The following is a 20,048-nucleotide window of genomic DNA, read 5'->3' on the forward strand; positions in this document are numbered from 1 at the left end:
GAGTAGGTAAACGATTAGAGTTAGATTTCTCTCTGACAGGTACAACGACCACCAGTGTGCAGTAGTGCCTTTCGTGTTTAGTACTGTTGCCAGGCACTGTGGCGTACACAAGGCGTTCGGAAATTCCAGTTACTAACCTCTAGGGCTTGTAGAGCGGAATGAGCAGATAATACAGAGGGGTCCAAAAAAATGTATCCACTGTCTAAAAGTCTATAACTTGCAAACGAATTGACGGAGTTGTCTCATTTTCGGTGCAAGTGTAGCTTAAAGTCCAACTTAAAGATATCACTGTAGCTGTTCGAAATGGTCACCATTAACATCCACACACAAACGATGCCGCCGAACTGCAGCACGAACTACTGACTGCAACGTGTTCAGTTGGATATTTGCACATGAATGTGCGATGGATTCTCGAAGTTCATCCAATGTGTGTGGCTTTTGTCGATAAACGGCGTCCTTTAGTGTTCCCCACAGGTAAAAGTCCAGAGGAGTTAGGTCTGGGGAACGTGGTGGATACTCCACACCACCTCTACGGCTTATCCATCTTCCTGGCAGATTTTCGTCGAGATACGCCCTAACACGATTCTGGTAGTGGGCTGGGACACCACCTTGTTGAAAGTAAACTCTTCCGTCTCCATACGAGTCTCGGATGGCAGGTAAAACGGATGTCTGAAGCTTCTGAAGGTACACCTTACCGGTAACTGTGCCGTCAAAGAAGAATGGCCCAATCAAGCCCCGGTAAGACTACCCACACCACACATTTACTCCTGGAAAATTCACGGCTTTGTCTACATGGACGTTCGGATTTTCGGCGGCCCAGTAGATGCAATGGTGGCGATTTACTGTACCATTGAGTTTGAACTGTGCCTCATCAGATCACACAATCATCTCTGCAAATTCTTCATCGTTGCGCACCATGTTAGTAAACCACTCGCAGTACTCCATTCTCCGATCTGGGTCGTCCTCGTTCATTGCGTGTAGCAATCGTGGTATGTAGCACTTCCACTTTGCTGTCTTCAAAATTCGCCGAACACTTGAGCGACTCACTCCAGTTTCACGGGCACACTGTCTCACAGACTTCTGTGATGGGCGAGTGAGTTGTTGTAACACACGACGGGAGTTAGCTGGACTTGTTACTGTTACAGGTCGTCCAGATCGTTGTTTGTGTACATCTTCGGCTACAAATTAGTCTCGAATGCGACGAATCGTTAAACGTGTCGGTGGCTCCGTTTGATACTCATTTCGCCAATGCCGTTGAACCTCATTAATGTTTTCGTACTTAAAATACCACTTCAAAACTGACCTCCTGTCATCGAATGTAAGCCTTGTGGCAGCCATGTTTACTCGAGTAGCTAGGTGCAACTAGAACAAAACACTGACTATCTGGCCACTGTCATCTAACAAAACAAAACAACGCAATACAACGCTTGTGTGGCGATTGCCGGAACTACAGACTATTACACTACCAAAGCTGAGACAAGTCCGTCAGTTAGTTTGCCAGTTATGGAGTTTTAAATAGTGGATACATTTTTTTGGACCCCTCTGGATTTTGAAATGAAACCCATGTCCGGAAACATACCGGTTCCGTGCTACAACCATTTGAAAACATGTTGGTAGCGCGACCACGTCTACAAGTAATTGGTTAGCTGTGACCCAGTACGTCACTTGTTATACAGTTCCACACATTAATAGCCAAAGAAATTGCTCGTACAGTCGTTGACGGGTTCTCTCCAATTGGAGTGTGTGGCGTCTCCTTGGAGCACCACAGTGATGTGTGCTGACAGTGAAGGTGTATCCTTTTCTCGAGGCCGTTGTGTAACTGTGGCGAAAAGAGCATGAGATGGAGTCTGATGTTGTGTAGAACGACGTTGATGAAGATGAAGAGCAGTTTTTCCATCACCGTGAGCTCCGCCATTCAGAAAGATCATTTCGGCGTGTTCTGCAAACGTGTACTCAGCCGTGTTGCCCTAACACTCACAGACGCGCGAATGACGCTCGAACTAGGGCAGAGAGGTAGGAAAAAAATGAAATGTCGTGTGGCTAGGGCCTCCCGTCGGGTAGACCGTTCGCCTGGTGCAGGTCTTTCGATTTGACGCCACTTCGGCGACCTGCGCGTCGATGGGGATGAAATGATGATGATTTGGACAACACAACACCCAGTCCCTAAGTGGAGAAAATCTCCGACCCAGCCGGGAATCGAACCCGGGACCTTAGGATTGACAGTCTGTCACGCTGACCAGTCAGCTACCGGTGCCGAACAGAGAGGTAGGAAAGACGTCATATGACATCAGCCGATCCTGCGTAAGCATCCCCCTCCGTGGCTATCCTTTTGCATACCTTCATAGCAAAAATGTCTTCAAACGGCTCTAGCACGGAAACGGTACGTTTCAGGTCATGTGTTCCTTTTCAAAATATTATCTACTCACTCCGCTCTGTAAGTCCTAGAAGTTTGTAACGGGAATTTCCGAAAACCTTTACAAGGGGAGTGAAAAGCGCCAGATGACGTATGGTCACTGTGAAGTACTCGGAGTTGCCGTGTACCCGTGTGGGAGAGAATAATCAGCACCCGACAAGATTTGGCAAAGGGCCCTCATTGTTGTACCTATCTGGTCGGCTGGTCAAATCGTGCAATATCCAGATCTGTTGGGCATTCGTATGTGTCAGTGGCCCGATCTGAACGTGAGAACAGGTATGCTTGTCATCAAGCTTTCGGTCTACTACGACTGACCACCACAAGGCATGATCGCTATATACAGTACTTCACCAACCACACAGTAGCCCCTTCACATGCGATCTATGCCTATGGTGCTGTTAACGCCACAACATAAACGGCTGCGTTTGGATTGGATCTGGACTGTCGAAAGGCGTCGCATTGTGTTAAGCCATCAATCGCTGTTCTTCTCTACGCTGGATGACAACCGATGGCGAGTATAGCGGCTACCTGGAGTAGGTCCCAGTCTTCCGACGTTTTCGAGAGGCACGGCGTTGTTACTCTTGGGGTCATGTTGCGGTGAGCCATGGATTATTATTTCATGTTACAGCTGCTACTGATTGCGGATACTGCGTCCTGAAGTGTTACCTCTCATCCATCGTTATGAGAGTAGAGGTGCCATTTTCCAACACGATAATGCTCATCCAAACACGTCTCTACGAACTCTCTATGTGACGTTGAGGTACTCCAGTGGGCAGATCTCTCCCAAATAGACCACCCTCGACGTGGAACCCGTCCCTGCGCCAGTATTCACGATATCAAGGATTGCTCAGCACAGCATACAACGACTTTATGACATCCTTCCCAACAGAACAAGTGTTTGCATTAAAGGGCAGGAGGGGTGAAACGTAACGTCACACTGTTAAGTGGACTGATATTGCAAAGTCCTTATCGTAAATTTGATTCGATTTGGAGTCACTGCAATAGCATCGCGTGCTCTCCCAAGCGGTAAAGTTTCATTTGGTTTCATTCTCCTATTCATTTTTTGTCGGGAATTGTAATTTTCGCCATGTGAGATAGTTAAGTTTCCAGATAAGTAAGGTCACTGACAGAATACACGCCTCGACAGCCAGCGAAGCTAAGGCACGCTTGTTGCATTATTAGCACCTGAAAAGAGTTGAACAGGGCCAAACCGAGAGACCGCTGGTTCGAATTCTGATGGTGTAATTAGTTTCCATAATTAATATTTGATGGCAAGAGGAGGGCAAATTATTTATTTCAAGTTTCTGCTACCAGTCACTTTTTATTTTATCCTTAATCTAACATAATACAACGCGTTTCTAACATGTTTTGTTCAGCTTCAAGCGTTTGTACGTACATACATACATACATACATACATCGAGAAATGTTACTTAGCCGGCCGGAGTGGCCTAGCGGTTCTAGGCGCTACAGACTGGAACCGCGCGACCACTACGGTCGCAGTTTCGAATCCTGCCTCGGGCATGGATGTGTGTGATGTCCTTAGGTTAGTTAGGTTTAAGTAGTTCTAAGTTCTAGGGGACTGATGACCTCAGATGTTAAGTCCCATAGGGCTCAGAGCCATTTGAACCAGCCAAATGTTACTTAAAAATAAACACATCGAAGCAAGTTGTGCAGTGGCAATCAGTGACAAAACATAATGTGCAATAGTGTAATGTCAATCAACAGCTCCGCCATTACACCAGTGATGCAAGTGAAGCAGCAAGATGAAGTAATTGTAAGTGATCAACTGTCATACAAAAGCCTTTCACACTATTTTCGTAACACATAACTGATGCAAATCTATCTGCGTCCGATACAGGCTGTGATACACATAGTCAACAACAAAGAAGAAAACCAGCAGAAGACATCACTGACTTCGATTTGTAGGTATACTCCGCCCCCCCCCCCCCTTCGCCCCAAATGCCACAGCAGCGGCTACAGTAAAAAGCAACGTGTTCTACATTACTCTAGTTTAAGAATGTTTATTTTTAAGTAACATTTCTCGATGTATGTATGTATGTATGTACAAACGCTTGAAGATGAACAAAACATGTTAGAAACGCGTTGCATTATGTTAGATTAAGCATAAAACAAAAAGTGACTGGTAGCAGAAACTTGAAATAAATAATTATCCCACACAGTCACGGTTCACAAACATAGCCACTATGGCTGAAAATAATTAAGGGGAGGGGAGATGGTGGCTTTCAATTTCTAATCACCAGTCTTGGATTAAAATCCAAATGTCTCCAAGACATCTCACGGAGTTAAGGCATGTGTCAATGTTGATGGAGATCCGTCGGTCGGATAGGGACGTTAAGCTCAGTGGCGGCCTCGGTGTTATTCGCGAGGACGAAGCTGTGTGTTGAGACCAGGTTTCACTTTTCCGTCTCACTCCCTCTCCAGCCTCATCAACAACAACCCAAACGTGGCAGGACACGCATTTACCAGAGTGGCCAGCACCGCACAGGTTTACTTACGACCCCAGACTCGCTCAGGAAAGATGCCTTTGTGGCTTGAGGAAGGAAAGGCTGTTGCACTGGACTGTTTAGCACATTCTCGGTTGTCTCCCAGCCAAAACATTTTCTTACACTCGTACACCACGAATCCAACCTGATAACGTAATGTACAGCGTGCATTAACGTATCGTTTCTATTTGGTGACTGCATCGTGGTGGCATATACCCCTAGGACAGGGCTTCACAACATACGTGCTCGCGGAGCAAGCTGTGAGCAGCAAGGCGCGAGCACGGAGCAACGCGAGCACGCTACCCCCACTACCGGACCAGAACGGAGAGTGGGGAGAGTCACGTGGGGCACACAACAGCTGCCGCCAGCCAATGTAAATCCGCGGCCACCTGCAGGGATATCACTCGCGAATTATTACTGCGACAAATGAAACAAATAAAGGAGAATGTACAAGTGCCACATAATATTATTAGCTTAGTGTATGCCTCTACATTCGCATTGATTTGTGAACTGTTACACAATGAAAGGTGTCACTGAAGTGTGGGATTCTCGGTTATCTTGTACTTTTTGCCCTTTACAATTGCGTCTATGTTCGGTGTAATTGTTCTTGTGCATTTTAGGCGCAGCGTGCAGTTTAAATTTCGATCAGACAATGCGTTTCTCAGGCGCGTCTTGTTACATTTCATTGCAGAGAACAGTTGTTCACAAACATACGTGGAACCGAACATTGATATTATTGTAGCCGCCAGTTTGTGCAAACGAGGAAATCTATCCTGAGGGAAGTGTCTGTAGAATTCCAAAATGTTTTTCTTGTTCTGAAATTTGTCTCTGTATTCTCTGTCATACTGCAGGTCAATAATTTCTTGCTGCAGCTCAGGACGAATCTCTGAAATATTCGCTGAATATGGAGAGAACAGATCAAAATCACTGTCTAGTGCTGTCAGATCTTGAAAGCGCTGATCAACTAAACTATGTGAATAACGTTCACAGTCTTTGTGGACATCTTGCATGGATGATAATTTAGGAAAATGAGCTAGGTTTCCTGTTTCCAGCTGACTCACCCAAAGTGTCAATTTCATTTTAAAAGCTCGTATTCGATCTATGAAATGAGTAATTAGCAGATCTTTACCTTGTAGTAAAATGTTCAAAGCATTCAGATGGCTAGTTAAATCTGCTAAGAACGAGAGATCACATTCAAACGCGCGCGCGCATTTCCCCTCCCTCCCCTCCCGCCCTACTCCGCGACCCTGCACCTGCTCGCGAGCACGTGCCTGAGCAGACGCGAGTACTCGCGCTCAAAACCGGCCAGTTGTTAAGCCCTGCCCTAGGCCATTTTGTCGAGGTCACTTTAGGCAACACGTAGCTTCCAGTACGGTTCTGGCAAAAATTGGTCCCCTTTACAGTTATGCGCTACTATACAGAGATGCACGGGTCTTTATAGCTATAAAACTTCAGCCAATAATACAAATCCACACGAACGCTTAGCACAATCACGGATAAGAATAGCTGCAGATCACAATGTGGTGACGGTAGTCGTGCCTCCAGAGAGTACCGCACCGCGCTGGAGACATTCGTAGCGCAGCAACTGCACGGGTTGGCAGTACGAACTACACCGGGGTCCGCCAAGAGGAGGAGTAGATTTGTGTTTAACGTCCCGTCGACAACGAGGTCATTAGAGACGGAGCACAAGCTCGGATTAGGGAAGGATGCGGAACGAAATCCGCCGTGCCCTTTGAAAGGTACCATTCGGGCATTAGCCTGAAACGATTTACGGAAATCACGGAAAACCTAACTGAGGATGGCCGGAGACGGGTTTGAACCGTCGTCCTCCCCAATGCGAGTCCAGTGGGTCCGCCAGGAGCCCCAGCTTGAAAAACCCATGGGTATCACGTGTGTGGATAGCGACTGGTCGATGCCTGGTTAAATACCGGAGCACTGAGCTACGGCGGGGAAGTTCTCTTCCGCGCGCCGCGGCGTGTACAGTCTCCAGTTTACCGCCGACTCCACAAGCTGCAGTGATCGTCCGTCGGCGCCGAGACAGCTTCCGTAGGCATCGTACACCAGCTCTGGGCTCTACGTAGGCATCGCTTAGAGGCACAGTGACAGAACTTTAATATTTTAGAGGACTTGTAATAATTCCAAAAAACGGTTCAAATGGCTCTAACAAGGGAACCTCCCCATCGCACCCCCCTCAGATTTAGTTATACGTTGGCACAGTGGATAGGCCTTGAAAAACTGAACACAGATTAATCGAGAAAACAGGAAGAAGTTGTGTGGAACTATGAAAAAAATAAGCAAAATATACAAACTGAGTAGTTCATGCGCAAAATACGCAACATCATGGATGCTGTGAGCTCAGGAGCACTGTGGTACGGTGGTCAGCGCGAGCAGCTGCGGAACGAGAGGTCTTCGGTTCAAGTGTTCCCTCGAGCCGGCCGGAGTGGCCGAGCGGTTAAACGCGCTACAGTCTGGAACCGCACGACCGCTACGGTCGCAGGTTGGAATCCTGCCTCGGGCATGGATGTGTGTGGTGTCCTTAGGTTAGTTAGGTTTAAGTACTTCTAAGTTCTAGGGGACTTATGACCACAGCAGTTGAGTCCCATAGTGCTCAGAGCCATTTGAACCATTTTTCTTCCCTCGAGTGAAAAATTTCCTTTTTTTTCCGCAAAGTTATGATCTCTCCTTTCGTTCATTGACGTCTCTGTTCACTGTAATACGTTTAGTGTCTGTGTTTTGCGACCGCACCGCAAAACCGTGCGATTAGTAGACGAAAGGACGTGCCTCTCCAATGGGAACCGATAACATTTGATCGCAAGGTCATAGGTCAACCGATTCCTCCACAGGAAAACACTTCTGATATATTCTATACGACACTGGTGACGGCATGTGCGTCACATAATTGTCTGAAAACAAAAAAATTAAAATATTCACTCGAGGGAAGACTTGAACCAAGGACCTTTCGCTCCGCAGCTGCTCACGCTAACCACGGGACCACCGCGCTCCTTAGCACAGGTTCTCCTTGATGTTGCAGATCTTGCACATGGACTACTCAGTTTGTATATTTTGCTAATATTTTTCATAGTTCCACACAACTTCTTCCTGTTTTCTCGATTGATCTGTGTTCAGCTTTTCAAGGTCTATCCACTGTGCCAACTTATAACTAAATCTGAGGGGGGTGTGATGGGGACGTTCCCTTGTAAGCACTATGCCACTTAACATCTGAGGTCAGCAGTCCCCTGGACTTAGAACTACTTAAACCTAACTAACCTAAGGACATCACACACATCCATGCCCGAGGCAGGATTCGAACCTGTGACCATATCAGCAACGCGGTTCCGGACTGAAGCGCCTAGAACCGCTCGGCCACAGCGGCCGACTGCAATAATTTCAAACGTCTAATTGTACTGGACTTTTCACAAGAAGAAGCATCATCTGAGTTGAGTATTTCTTCAAATTTAGCAAATATCATTTTATTACTAATTATTGGGGACCCTTCTGATTGAAGGTAACCTACGCTGTCGTCCTGCATTCCCAACACACAACAGGTTGTGCACACTCACAACGGTGACATCTAACCTGTAAATCCCGACCCACCATACGGTGTGTGGCTAAGACTACACAGTGTAGCGTGTCAGTGAACCCCCACCCCCACCCTTACTCCCACCCTCCAACTAGTCCACTCGCGCATCGTGCACAGGAAGAGAGACCGAGGAAACCTTTCTGTGTCAGATCGAATTTGCTTAATTTTTTTCTTTGTGCGTAATCATTTAGTGTTGTATCTGCTTGTCACATAAGTGCATTGAATGGAAGGGTCAGAGAAGAGTGAGTGTACCAGCCGCGTGACACATTCACATGAAAATCGCCGTGGATCTCAACGAACTAAAACTTCATCTCCGACCCAGTTATTAAGGGGCTCCGGAACGCCCTATACTTGCAATGTTAAAATAACGCTAATAAATTACATCTTTCCTCACAAAGTATTTGAGGTAGGAAGTTGAACTTTTTACAGATTATTTATTGGAATATGGGCTACAACTTAACACAGGTATTTTACAAAATTTTAGTTCAGTTATTAAAGATGATTTTTTTTTCAATTGTAATGAAAATTCGCAACATTTTTTTGCAATTTTTTATTTATATATTCAAAAACATACACTTTTTTGGAAAAAGGCTGTGTTAAATTATGCAGAAGGTACTGTGTAACATTTACTGAAAGTGTGAAACAAATATGTTTGGAAGATCCTTAGAAAACAAGTAATTAGTATGAGAAAATAAAAGTTTTGGGAATCGAGCGACAAAGATTGGATTAACGTTTTAGTGCATTCCAGGTCCATAGGATGGATTATCTTCATCCTCTGCAAACTCCTCCTCCTGCTTCCTCTTGTTCCTCCTCCTGTTTACTCTTGCTTGTATTTCTAGACTCTTTACAGCCCTGTCTGCAGCCCGAAGGCGTTCCTTGTCTAATGCAAGCATCGCTCGTACCATGTTAGAACCTATCTTCATTCCCATATTTCTAAATACCTTGCACCTTACAATGTTGCCATCATTGAAAGTCGCAACAGCATCATACACACCAAAGTGAAGTGTTTCTATTCCAACAAATACAGTCTTGGGGATTCTCGACCATAAAACACTATTTACACTTTCATTGGGGTTTTGAGTTTTTCCGTGAATACACTTTTTCAACAGTTCAGGTGCTGCTAAATCTCTGAAAATAGGTTTTATCACCTCCATTATTGCATGAGGCAGACTATGCTTATGAGTGTACACTTCACCAGTTAGCAATCCTTTGTTATATTTACACCAACTGTCTTCTTCTTTGGGACACAAGCTATGTTGGGGATTTTCATCGGTTCAAGAAGTATGAAAAAAAAGAGCCCAAACAGCCTTCTTCATTTCGTCGACACTTTGGATTTCTAATTTCTAATAACTTTACTTTTACTCATTATTATACTTCAACAAAACAGAGACTCAAGAAACAGAATTAATTACGAATATTTTCGAGATAACGACAGAGTAAATAAACATGAAACAATCGACAATGACACCATCACAGGTTAGCCACAACACATACTTTATCTCACATCACTAAAATGTACCTGATGAACACGGACGTTAATAATAACACCATTTGACAGCAGTTTAACAGCGCCACAGTGGGTCACGCCCATGTAGAACACATTTCAAAAAAATTTTAAAAATAGTTGTAGTCTTCGGAATTGAATAAATTATATATATATTAAAAGGTAATAGTCTGCAGATTCAGAAAACGCAAAAAAGTAAAAATTGAACTTTTCATGATTTTGAGCCTTTCCGGAGCCCCTTAACGTCACCTGTGTCACACGCCTTCATACGACGAAGTGGAAACGTCTGGAGCATAGCCCACACACTTGCGCACAGCATACCTATCAGATACAGTAAGCTCGCATTTCTCGTCCCCTTGCGCGCAAAATTCTAGTTAATCTCCGTCACAGGGGACGGTGCTAAAAGCAATGAAGTAACAGAGGCTTTCAATCTACAACTGGGGCTTTTCGCGCGACATTTCATGAGTTCTTATGCGGGAGTACATATCAAATTGAATGCTATCTTTTCGTCGCATTTTCCCCTGCGTTGGAAACGACATGTGAAGTCTTTAAAACATCATCTACTGCTATTCGGCGTGGTGCTCAAATTAATCTGACGCGTTTAAAAAACGCCAGTTTCATCAGTATTCATTTATTCGATGCATTTCATCACCCTACAACTAACGACCCAAGTGCCGCAGTAATGAAAATGGAAATGTTGGCAGCGTTTTAAAACAATTTATTTGATCCCTGTTTCCATAAAACATGTGAAACGCGCATGTTAACAAAGACGCATCTATCCACTTGCTGTTACTACAATATGTTGTGCAGCTACACAAATACTGCCCGAGGAACGGTACATGGTGAAGGTACTTCTATACGAATATTAGCCATTCCCTGTGCTGCCCTGTTCGCATAGAGCGAACAAGTCCGTATGCGTTCGTAATCGAACCTAATGGACCCATAATTTTTGAGAAAACATATTATATTCACGTCATTTTTCGTTTTCCGTCGTTCCTTAGTTGCTTCAAAATTCATGAAGATGTGTTCCGTCTTTGCAACTAAATGAAAGGCAGTTTGTTTTTTGCCATGCACGTTTCGCTTCTTTCATTTGTGCAACATCTTCAGTAGCCTGTTATATACAAACTTTCTTTTTATACGCACAATAACTGTGTTATGCAGGAGTTACAATAAGTCACTAAGTTACACTTTGTCATGGTTTTTATCTTTTTTTCAGATCGGAAACAACTTTTGCAGCACAAATACCGCGATGAGCTATCGTTTGGTATCACTTATGATTTCCAGTGTTGTTATTCCATATGTGTGGTCCTGGAGATGTGGTCACTCTGTCCCCGTGCTCCAGCTGGCCGATTTTCGGCGTTTTCTCACCCACACTTATTATAACACATCACACAGCGACAGTTGGCAACACTGCACTCCGTGCGTCATAAGAATACATCTGATGTAAACAAATACAAACGCCATGTTTGATCAGAAGCCGTAGCACACGTAGACTGGTGTTGTTACGCTCTTGGTAGTAGGTCCTACTTATGTACGAGATACATTGTTACTAAGTTACGTGAAATGGAACTTTAAGATATTCAAATGAATTAACAGTCACCAACGTATTTCTTAATCGCGGTTTAGCTATGTAGCTTTAATTTCAAAAATCGCGTACAGTCACAGTCTCTGCACCGATGTGCTCCGATTGTCGCCCTGTTAATACGCATTGTGAAAATGACTGAGACTGCTTACTGTTCCCCAGTGAAATACTAGTGTGGAACGCGGTTAGAAAATGCCGAGAAATAGATTGTTCTTAAAGTTTTTCGTAAATTCACAAAGATGACCGGCTTTGTAGTTTTTCGAGGTACTATATTACATACAGCTGAGAAGCAAGGAACACAGAGTGTATAGCGATATCGGTAATGTAGTAGTTCGTTAATTTGTTACAGTTCATTGGTCGCTGGTTCAAGTTCGGCAGCGCAGCGTGTTCGGTCAGAGAGGCGGTATAATAACAATATTGTCGTGTGACTAGGGTCTCCCGTCGGGTAGACCGTTCGCCGGGTGCAGGCACTTCGGCGACTTGCGCGTCGATGGGGATGAAATGATGATGATTAGGACAACACAACACCCAGTCCCTGAGCTGAGAAAATCTCTGACCCAGCCGAGAATGGAACCCGGGCCCTTAGGAATGACATTCCATCTCGCTGACCACATTTTTTTTTTTTTTTTCCTGTGACCGTAGCGGTCGCGCGGCTCCAGACTGTAGAGCCTAGAACCGTTTTTTTTCCTTTTTTTTTGTTTCTTTGTTTTTTTATTGAATGTTTTGATTACGAATCAAAGACGCTACTTTTTTTTTCACCAGGAAAAGGGTGAATGAAAAAAAGATCTTTATTGGTACAAACGGAAATACAACAGAAATGCCATCCTTCCGGCGAAAATAACACAAGACAATCTACTCGTACAAGGCGAGCAATTTTTTTTTATGAACAAGGTGTAGGAAAAAAAAGAATAATAATTCTGATGTAATCTAAGAGGTGTGAAGCAACATACAGTGCAGTGAGGGAAAGACCAGTGTTTTCTGGGGTAGTGCATTAAAGAAAGGAGGCGCGTGTCCATGCGCCTACTCCACTGTGGGTTACAATGTAGAAAGTAGCGCGGGGAGTCTCAGATGTCAGCAGGGGGGGGGGGGGGCGGGAGTGCTGTCGGCGTGTGGCACCATCCAACTGAGCGGGGGTGAAGTAAAGATCGCATGTAGGTAATTGGCGAAGAAGGCGCGGTAGCGCGGTCGCTGTTCGACTTCACTGTGGGCGGTTTGTAAGTAGTGCCAGAAATCAAGGCGTGATTTGTCGCCATCATTGTACATGTAGGTGATCGTCCATCCCTTGACCCATACAATCGCATGATTTTTGGAGGCGGGGAAATAAGTATTCTCAGGATGGATAAAAGTCCGTGGGTCAATCGAGTCCGGCGGAACGCGGAGGTAACAGGCAACGAACTGTCGGGCAAGTTTCCAGACGTCACTGGTGGCAGCACAAGTCAGTTGATGGACATCGTCATCCACATACCACTCAGCTACCTGGGGCGGACAGAGAGGCGATGACCCTCTGCAATAAAAAAAAAAAAAACTGAGTAAAGGAATCAACGATGAACTTGAACGGATGTCTTGTGACGTCCGCCCAGACCAAACGCAACGAACAACAACGATAAAAAAAAGTTTAAAAAAAAAAAGACTCCTCTCGGGCGCTTTTTTTTTCGTTCAATTTGAAATACTTACATCTCGTAATAGTAAAATTCGTCATCAGTTTTTATGAATAACGAACGTCTTCTTGTTTCTAATTACATATTGCACGCGGAATTCCTATTTTCATTTCAAATATAAATTCTTAACTATCGATATTTTATGAAAGACCGATAATAAAGGTTGCTTAAATTAAGAAAACATAACAGTTTAATTTTTGAAGGCAAAAATGAAAAACCAAATACTCTTTATTTGGACTATGTCCAATGTTTATGCCACAGATGTACGCGAGTGTCGCAGAAACATGGAAAACAATTATCTTCACAGTATCGAGCACATGATATAAATGTTGCATTTTGACATTTGCCACTGTACCATTACAGTATGAACCCAACAGAACTGGTCTGGAGCCAAGCTGCGGGATTTGGCCCGGGAAGTAACAAGACTGTCAAGCTGCCACACATACTGGAACTAACGCAAGAGGGTTTTTCACATGTCACTGCCCAAAAATGGCGGGATATAGAACGGCACTTGATAAAAGAAGAGGGTAGAACAGGCGGCGCCTGGTTGACTTCGTGGATTCTGTTGTTGATCGACTAGTTATCAACGTAGCAGACGACAGTTCCAGTACTGAAACATAGTTCTCGGACTCGGATAAGCAAGTAGCTACCTGACGACTGACTGTAATTAATACCTTCACTGGCTTCAGTATTCAACAGTACGGTGAAGTCCCTGCAGTACGCTCATGCACCACACGAAGCAAGCAGAAAAATTACCCTGTGTTTCTGTTAGGAATTTTCATCACTCTTGTTTCTATTTACGAGGTGCATTCAAGTTCTAAGGCCTCCGATATTTTTCCTCAGGACTGGAAAGAGATAGAAACATGCGCATTGTTTTAAAATGAGGCCGCGTTCATTGTCAATACGTCCCAGAGATGGCAGCACCGTACGGCAGATGGAATTTTATCGCCAGCGGCGAGAATGAGAACTGTTTTAAATACTTAAAATGGCGACGTTTTCCTTACTTGAACAGCGTTTTTCTGAATTTGCGTGGTGTGAAACCAAATGAAATTGATCGACAGTTGAAGGAGACATGTGGTGATGGAGTTATGGATATGTCGAAAGTGCGTACGTGGGTGCGACAGATTAATGAAGGCAGAACATCGTGTGACAACAAACCAAAACAACCTCGGGCTCGCACAAGCCGATCTGACGACACGATCGAGAAAGTGGAGAGAATTGTTTTGGAGGATCGCCGAATGACTGTTGAACAGATCGCCTCCAGAGTTGGCCTTTCTATGGGTTCTGTGCACACAATCGTGCATGGCTACCTGAAAATGTGAAAAGTGTCATCCAGGTGGGTGCCACGAATGCTGACGGACGACCACACGGCTGCCCGTGTGGCACGTTGCCGAGCAATGTTGACGCGCAACGACAGCACGAATGGGACTTTCTTTTTGTCGGTTGGGACAATGGATGAGACGTGGATGCCATTTTTCAATCCAGAAACAAGGCGCCAGTCAGCTCAATGGAAGCACACAGATTCACCGCCACCAAAAAAATTTCGGGTAACCGCCAGTGCTGAAAAAATGATGGTGTCTATGTTGTGGGACAGCGAGGGCGTAATCCTTACCCATTGCGTTCCAAAGGGCACTACGGTAACAGGTGCATCCTACGAAAATGTTTTGAAGAACAAATTCCTTCCTGCACTGCAACAAAAACGTCCGGGAAGGGCTGCGCGTGTGCTGTTTCACCGAGACAACGCACCCGCACATCGAGCTAACGTTACGCAACAGTTTCTTCGTGATAACAACTCTGAAGTGATTTTTCATGCTGCCTACTCACCTGACCTGGCTCCTAGTGACTTTTGGCTTTTTCCAACAACGAAAGACACTCTCTGTGGCCGCACATTCACCAGCCGTGCTGCTATTGCCTCAGCGATTTTCCAGTGGTCAAAACAGACTCCTAAAGAAGCCTTCGCCGCTGCCATGGAATCATGTCGTCAGCGTTGTGAAAAATGTGTACGTCTGCAGGGCGATTACGTCGAGAAGTAACGCCAGTTTCATCGATTTCGGGTGACTAGTCAATTAGAAAAAAAATCGGAGGCCTTAGAACTTGAATGCACCTCGTATAATACTATGTAAGGTGAGAGCGAAAGCTTTCCATCTGGTGACCTAAGAAGCGCGCGGTAGTGCTGGGGTTTTGCCAAATATTATTTCAGTCTTTTTGAAGATTAAATGACATTCGAAGCTATATTGTTTCTTTGCTCGTTTCTTTTTACGTCTGAACTGCAGCTGCTGACGCCACGGCAGGTTAGTTGGACCGCCGGCTGGCCAGTGCTGTCAGAGTTTGCTGCCCCGGTAAAGCTGTTGTCCCTCGTCATCGCTCAGTCTATGTGCCTGTAACTCAGCATAAGACATATCCTTCTGATCCTACTTGACTGTACTGGTCACAGCTTGCCTTCCGTTCAACGTGAAATGATTCAAGCAATCGTGGAAGAATACACGGTGTAACGTTTACATCAGTTTTATTCTCACGATGAACAGAATATACACTCTGTAAACACACACATACTGATCTGAAAATGAAAATTTGCTAGTTTATGCGGTAGAACCGCCGTATCAGGTGTGACGTTTTAACTTACTACTTCCTTACTAAAAGCTCTGCAACCTATTTTGCAGGCAAAATCAAGATATGCCATTAAACGCACCTGTCAAATGATATCATTGTACGACACTAGTTTGCGAGATATGACGATACACGGCAGTTCGATTTTTTAAAGCTTCGAGGGCAGGACTTGAAGAAAAAATGACCTTCATTACCCATTGTTAGAGTTGTTACTGGCTCTATTAACTGATATGTGTCACTTGTCTGTATGTTGTGAAGTTTTCGCGCACCAGCAGGAACTTACGAATAGCTCTAAAAATCCTTTTAAAAAGAACACCAGTATATAATTGTACCATACGTTTGTTGGTGTAGTCATTTTACACAATATAATATTTATTTGCTTTACACACACGTTTCGAATTTTAAGTAAAAGACCCCTTCAGAGCATCTTTTCTGGAATAGTAGTTTTGGTTTTACATCCGATACAGTTTAGGACCATGTCACATCATAACTTTTATGTAAATACAATATCCTTATAGTTATATGATCATACTTCCAAAATTTGCATTTTCTCTGACCTACGACTTTGTCGAAGTATGTGCAGGTTTTGGCCGTACAGACAAGTAACTTCACTAACGTTTTACCTACATCTACATCTACATGGATACTCTGCAAATCACATGTAAGTCCCTGGGAGAGGATTCACTGAACCACCTTCACCATTCTCTATTATTCCAGTCTCGTACAGCGCGCGGAAAGAACGAACACCTTTAGCTTTCCGCATGAGCTCTGGTTTCCCTTATTTTATCGTGATGATCGTTTCTCGCTACGTAGGTCGGTGTCAACAAAATATTTTCGCATTCTGAATAGAAAGTTGGTGATTGGAATATCGTGAGAATGTACCGTCGCACAGAAAAACGCCTTTCTTTTAACGATTTCCATCCCAAATCCTGTATCATTTCTGTGACACTCTCACCCTTATTTCGCGATAATACAAAACGTGCTGCCCTTCTTTGAACTTTTTCGATGTAGTCTGTTAGTCCTATCTGGTAAGAATCCCACACCGCGCAGCAGTATTCTAAAAGAGGACGAACAAGTGTTATCTAGGCAGTCTCATTAGTAGGTCTGTTACATTTTCTAAAGTGTTCCTTCCAAGTTAAATTCTTCGTAATTGTTATACTTATAAAGTTTAGTGTGAAATGTTTAGAACCTGCAACTAGAAACACAACTGCTTTCATACAGAAAAAAATCCACCGTAGATACCTCTAACGTAAAATTCGAAACGCGGCTGAAAAATAAATAAATATTATATTGCAAAAAGAAGAAAGCGTTTGAATTTATGAAATAAACATTGAATTCAGTGTTGCCAGCTATACGGCAAATGACTTCAAACACCGCCAGCGCCTACTCTGAACTTGACCACTGCCTAGTATAAACCGTTTTGCTCTGTTGTCCTCGGGGTCAGCAGAAGACTGGCTACGCGGTTTTCACTTTTTTTTTCTCTGTGGTTTTGGGACGTGTGCTCCGCTCGTGACGTCAGAGCCCAGCAGCGCTACACGCGGCCACGGCAAATAACAGGGAGGTGTGAGACTCACACAGTGGAGCAGCACGCACAGTGGCGCACGGAAATTACTACGCACTCGGCTATGGCAGTGTCGGCAGCGACAGCGCTTCGCGTTTGGCCAACACCCAAACAAAAAGCTGTGCGCACCCGCAGATCCGACAGCGTAACGAGAAGACTAGCCGAAAGAAGATACTTGTTTGGCATAATTGTTCAAATGGCTCTGAGCACTATGGGACTCAACATCTTAGGTCATAAGTCCCCTAGAACTTAGAACTACTTAAACCTAACTAACCTAAGGACATCACACACACCCATGCCCGAGGCAGGATTCGAACCTGCGACCGTAGCAGTCCCGCGGTTCCGGACTGCAGCGCCAGAACCGCTAGACCACCGCGGCCGGCATAATTGTTCAATGGCCACACTACGTTGCGGCAGAGTGCCGAAGAGAAAGTACAATGTCAATTTGAGCAATATATTAATCTGCCTTAGGGAAGCGTCAGTAGGCGAGATGCTAACAACTTTCGTATAACGCGAGGGTTGTCCAGAGAGTAAGTTCCGAACTGTCGCGAAATGGAAACCACTGCGAAAATCCGGGAAAGCTTTGCACAGATGTGTTGGGCAGTGTCTCTAGCATGCCCGTCGATAGTGTCGCGTCGCTCTTTTCAGTTTTGAGTGAACAGTGAGCACGTAAAGATGTGTAGGGAACAGCGTCTCCCGCCAAGTATGAGGGCCTGTTTAGAGATTTCGCCTCTGTCATGCAGCCCACATAACACAACTGTCGAGCAGTTCCTTCTTCATGCCAATTCTCGGCCGCACACTGCAGGGGCAATGAAGACGCTCCTGCAGCGTTTCCGATGAGGAGTGTTTGGTCACCCACAATACAGTCCGCAGTTGGCTCCCCCTGACTCTCATCTCTGCTGGCTATGAAGGCATAATTTTTCCACAGACAACGAGCTGCAGACGAGAGCAGATAACTGGCCGAAAGCACAGGCGGCTGCTTTCTATTCGAAAGTTGATGCGACACTGCGACAAAATTCGAAGTTGGAGCGGCGACTATGTAGAGAAGTAGGTGGAAGCTGTACTTAACTTCTGCAAATAATACGTTTCTGGTTTTCGCTGTGGTTTCCATTTCGCGACCGATCGGAACGTACTTTCTCGACAACCCTCGCACTTAAAAAAAAATTCAAAGTGTTCCCAAAAAAGATACTAATTTCAACAAATATTACGCTCCTTGTTTCGTGGCGTCATGCCATCAAGGAAATACTTAGCCAGCTGCGAAGCGCGTAGCATTTAGACAGTTCCAGACCGACACCGCTTCAGCACGATAAAAGTAAACACTAGGTCACGTCTTCGCCATGGAAGCTCACTGACTGGAGCAGAATTGTCTTCAGTGATGAGTCCCGCTTCAAATTGAACACCGATGACCAGTGAAGAGATACCTGAAAACGCCTCGGACAGCGACGGGATACCATCCCGTGTGTCGCCCGACCTACGGCCCGATATCCTGGAGTGATGGTCTGGGTTGACATTCCACTCCAAAGCGGGACGCCTCTGGTTGTCCTCCGCTGCTCCCCTACAGCAGAGCGGCACGTCGACAATATTCTGCCTCACGTTTTGTTGCTCTCCATTACAAGCCGTCCTCGGCTCACACTCCAGCAAGACAACGCCCGCTCGCACAGGGAACGAGTTTCTGCTGCTTGTCTTCGTGCTTTGCTAAGCCCTGCCTTGGCCAGCAAGATCGGCCGGATTCCTCTACAATTTTCAACGTTTGGAGCATTCTGGGCAGGGCCAACCATTTTTGACAATCTAACGCGCCAGTTGTACAGAATCTGCCAACGGCCTTGCCGCAGTGGTGACACCGGTTCCCGTCAGATCACCGAAGTTAAGCGCTGTCGGGCTGGGCTAGCACTTGGATGGGTGACCATACGGTCTGCCGGGCGCTGTTGGCAAGCGGGGTGCACTCAGCCCTTGTGAGGCAAACTGAGGAACTATTTGATTGAGAAGTAGCGGCTCCGGTCTCGGAAACAGGCACATGTCCGGGAGAGCGGTGTGCTGACCACGTGCCCCTCCATATCCACAATCCAGTGACGCCTATGGACTGAGGATGACACGGCGGCCGGTCGGTACCGTTGGGCCTCCATGGCCTGTTCGGGAGGAGTTTTTCCCTCACTAAGACATCTACATCTACATCTACATTTATACTCCGCAAGCCACCCAACGCTGTGTGGCGGAGGCCACTTTACGTGCCACTGTCATTACCTCCCTTTCCTGTTCCAGTCGCGTATGGTTCGAGGGAAGAACGACTGTCTGAAAGCCTCCGTGCGCGCTCTAATCTCTCTAATTTTACATTCGTGATGTCCTCGGAAGGTTTAAATAGGGGGAAGCAATATATTCGATACCTCATCCAGAAACGCACCCTCACGGAACCTGGCGAGCAAGCTACACCGCGATGCAGAGCGTCTCTCTTGCAGAGTCTGCCACTTGAGTTTGCTAAACATCTCCGTAACGCTATCACGGTTACCAAATAACCCTGTGAGGAAACGCGCCGCTCTTCTTTGGATCTTCTCTATCTCCTCCGTCAACCCGATCTGGTACGGATCCCACACTGATGAGCAATACTCAAGTATAGGTCGAATGAATGTTTTGTAAGCCACCT

At 45.3% G+C, this 20,048-nt stretch overlaps 1 pseudogene; it reads left to right on the top strand.

The window, feature by feature from the left end:
• The first annotated feature begins 19,223 nt into the window (after positions 1–19,223).
• LOC126177322 (5S ribosomal RNA) lies at positions 19,224–19,341 on the top strand (annotated as a pseudogene).
• The last annotated feature ends 707 nt before the right edge of the window (positions 19,342–20,048 follow it).

Source organism: Schistocerca cancellata, chromosome 3, assembly GCF_023864275.1.
Source record: "Schistocerca cancellata isolate TAMUIC-IGC-003103 chromosome 3, iqSchCanc2.1, whole genome shotgun sequence".
NCBI lineage: Eukaryota > Metazoa > Arthropoda > Insecta > Orthoptera > Acrididae > Schistocerca > Schistocerca cancellata.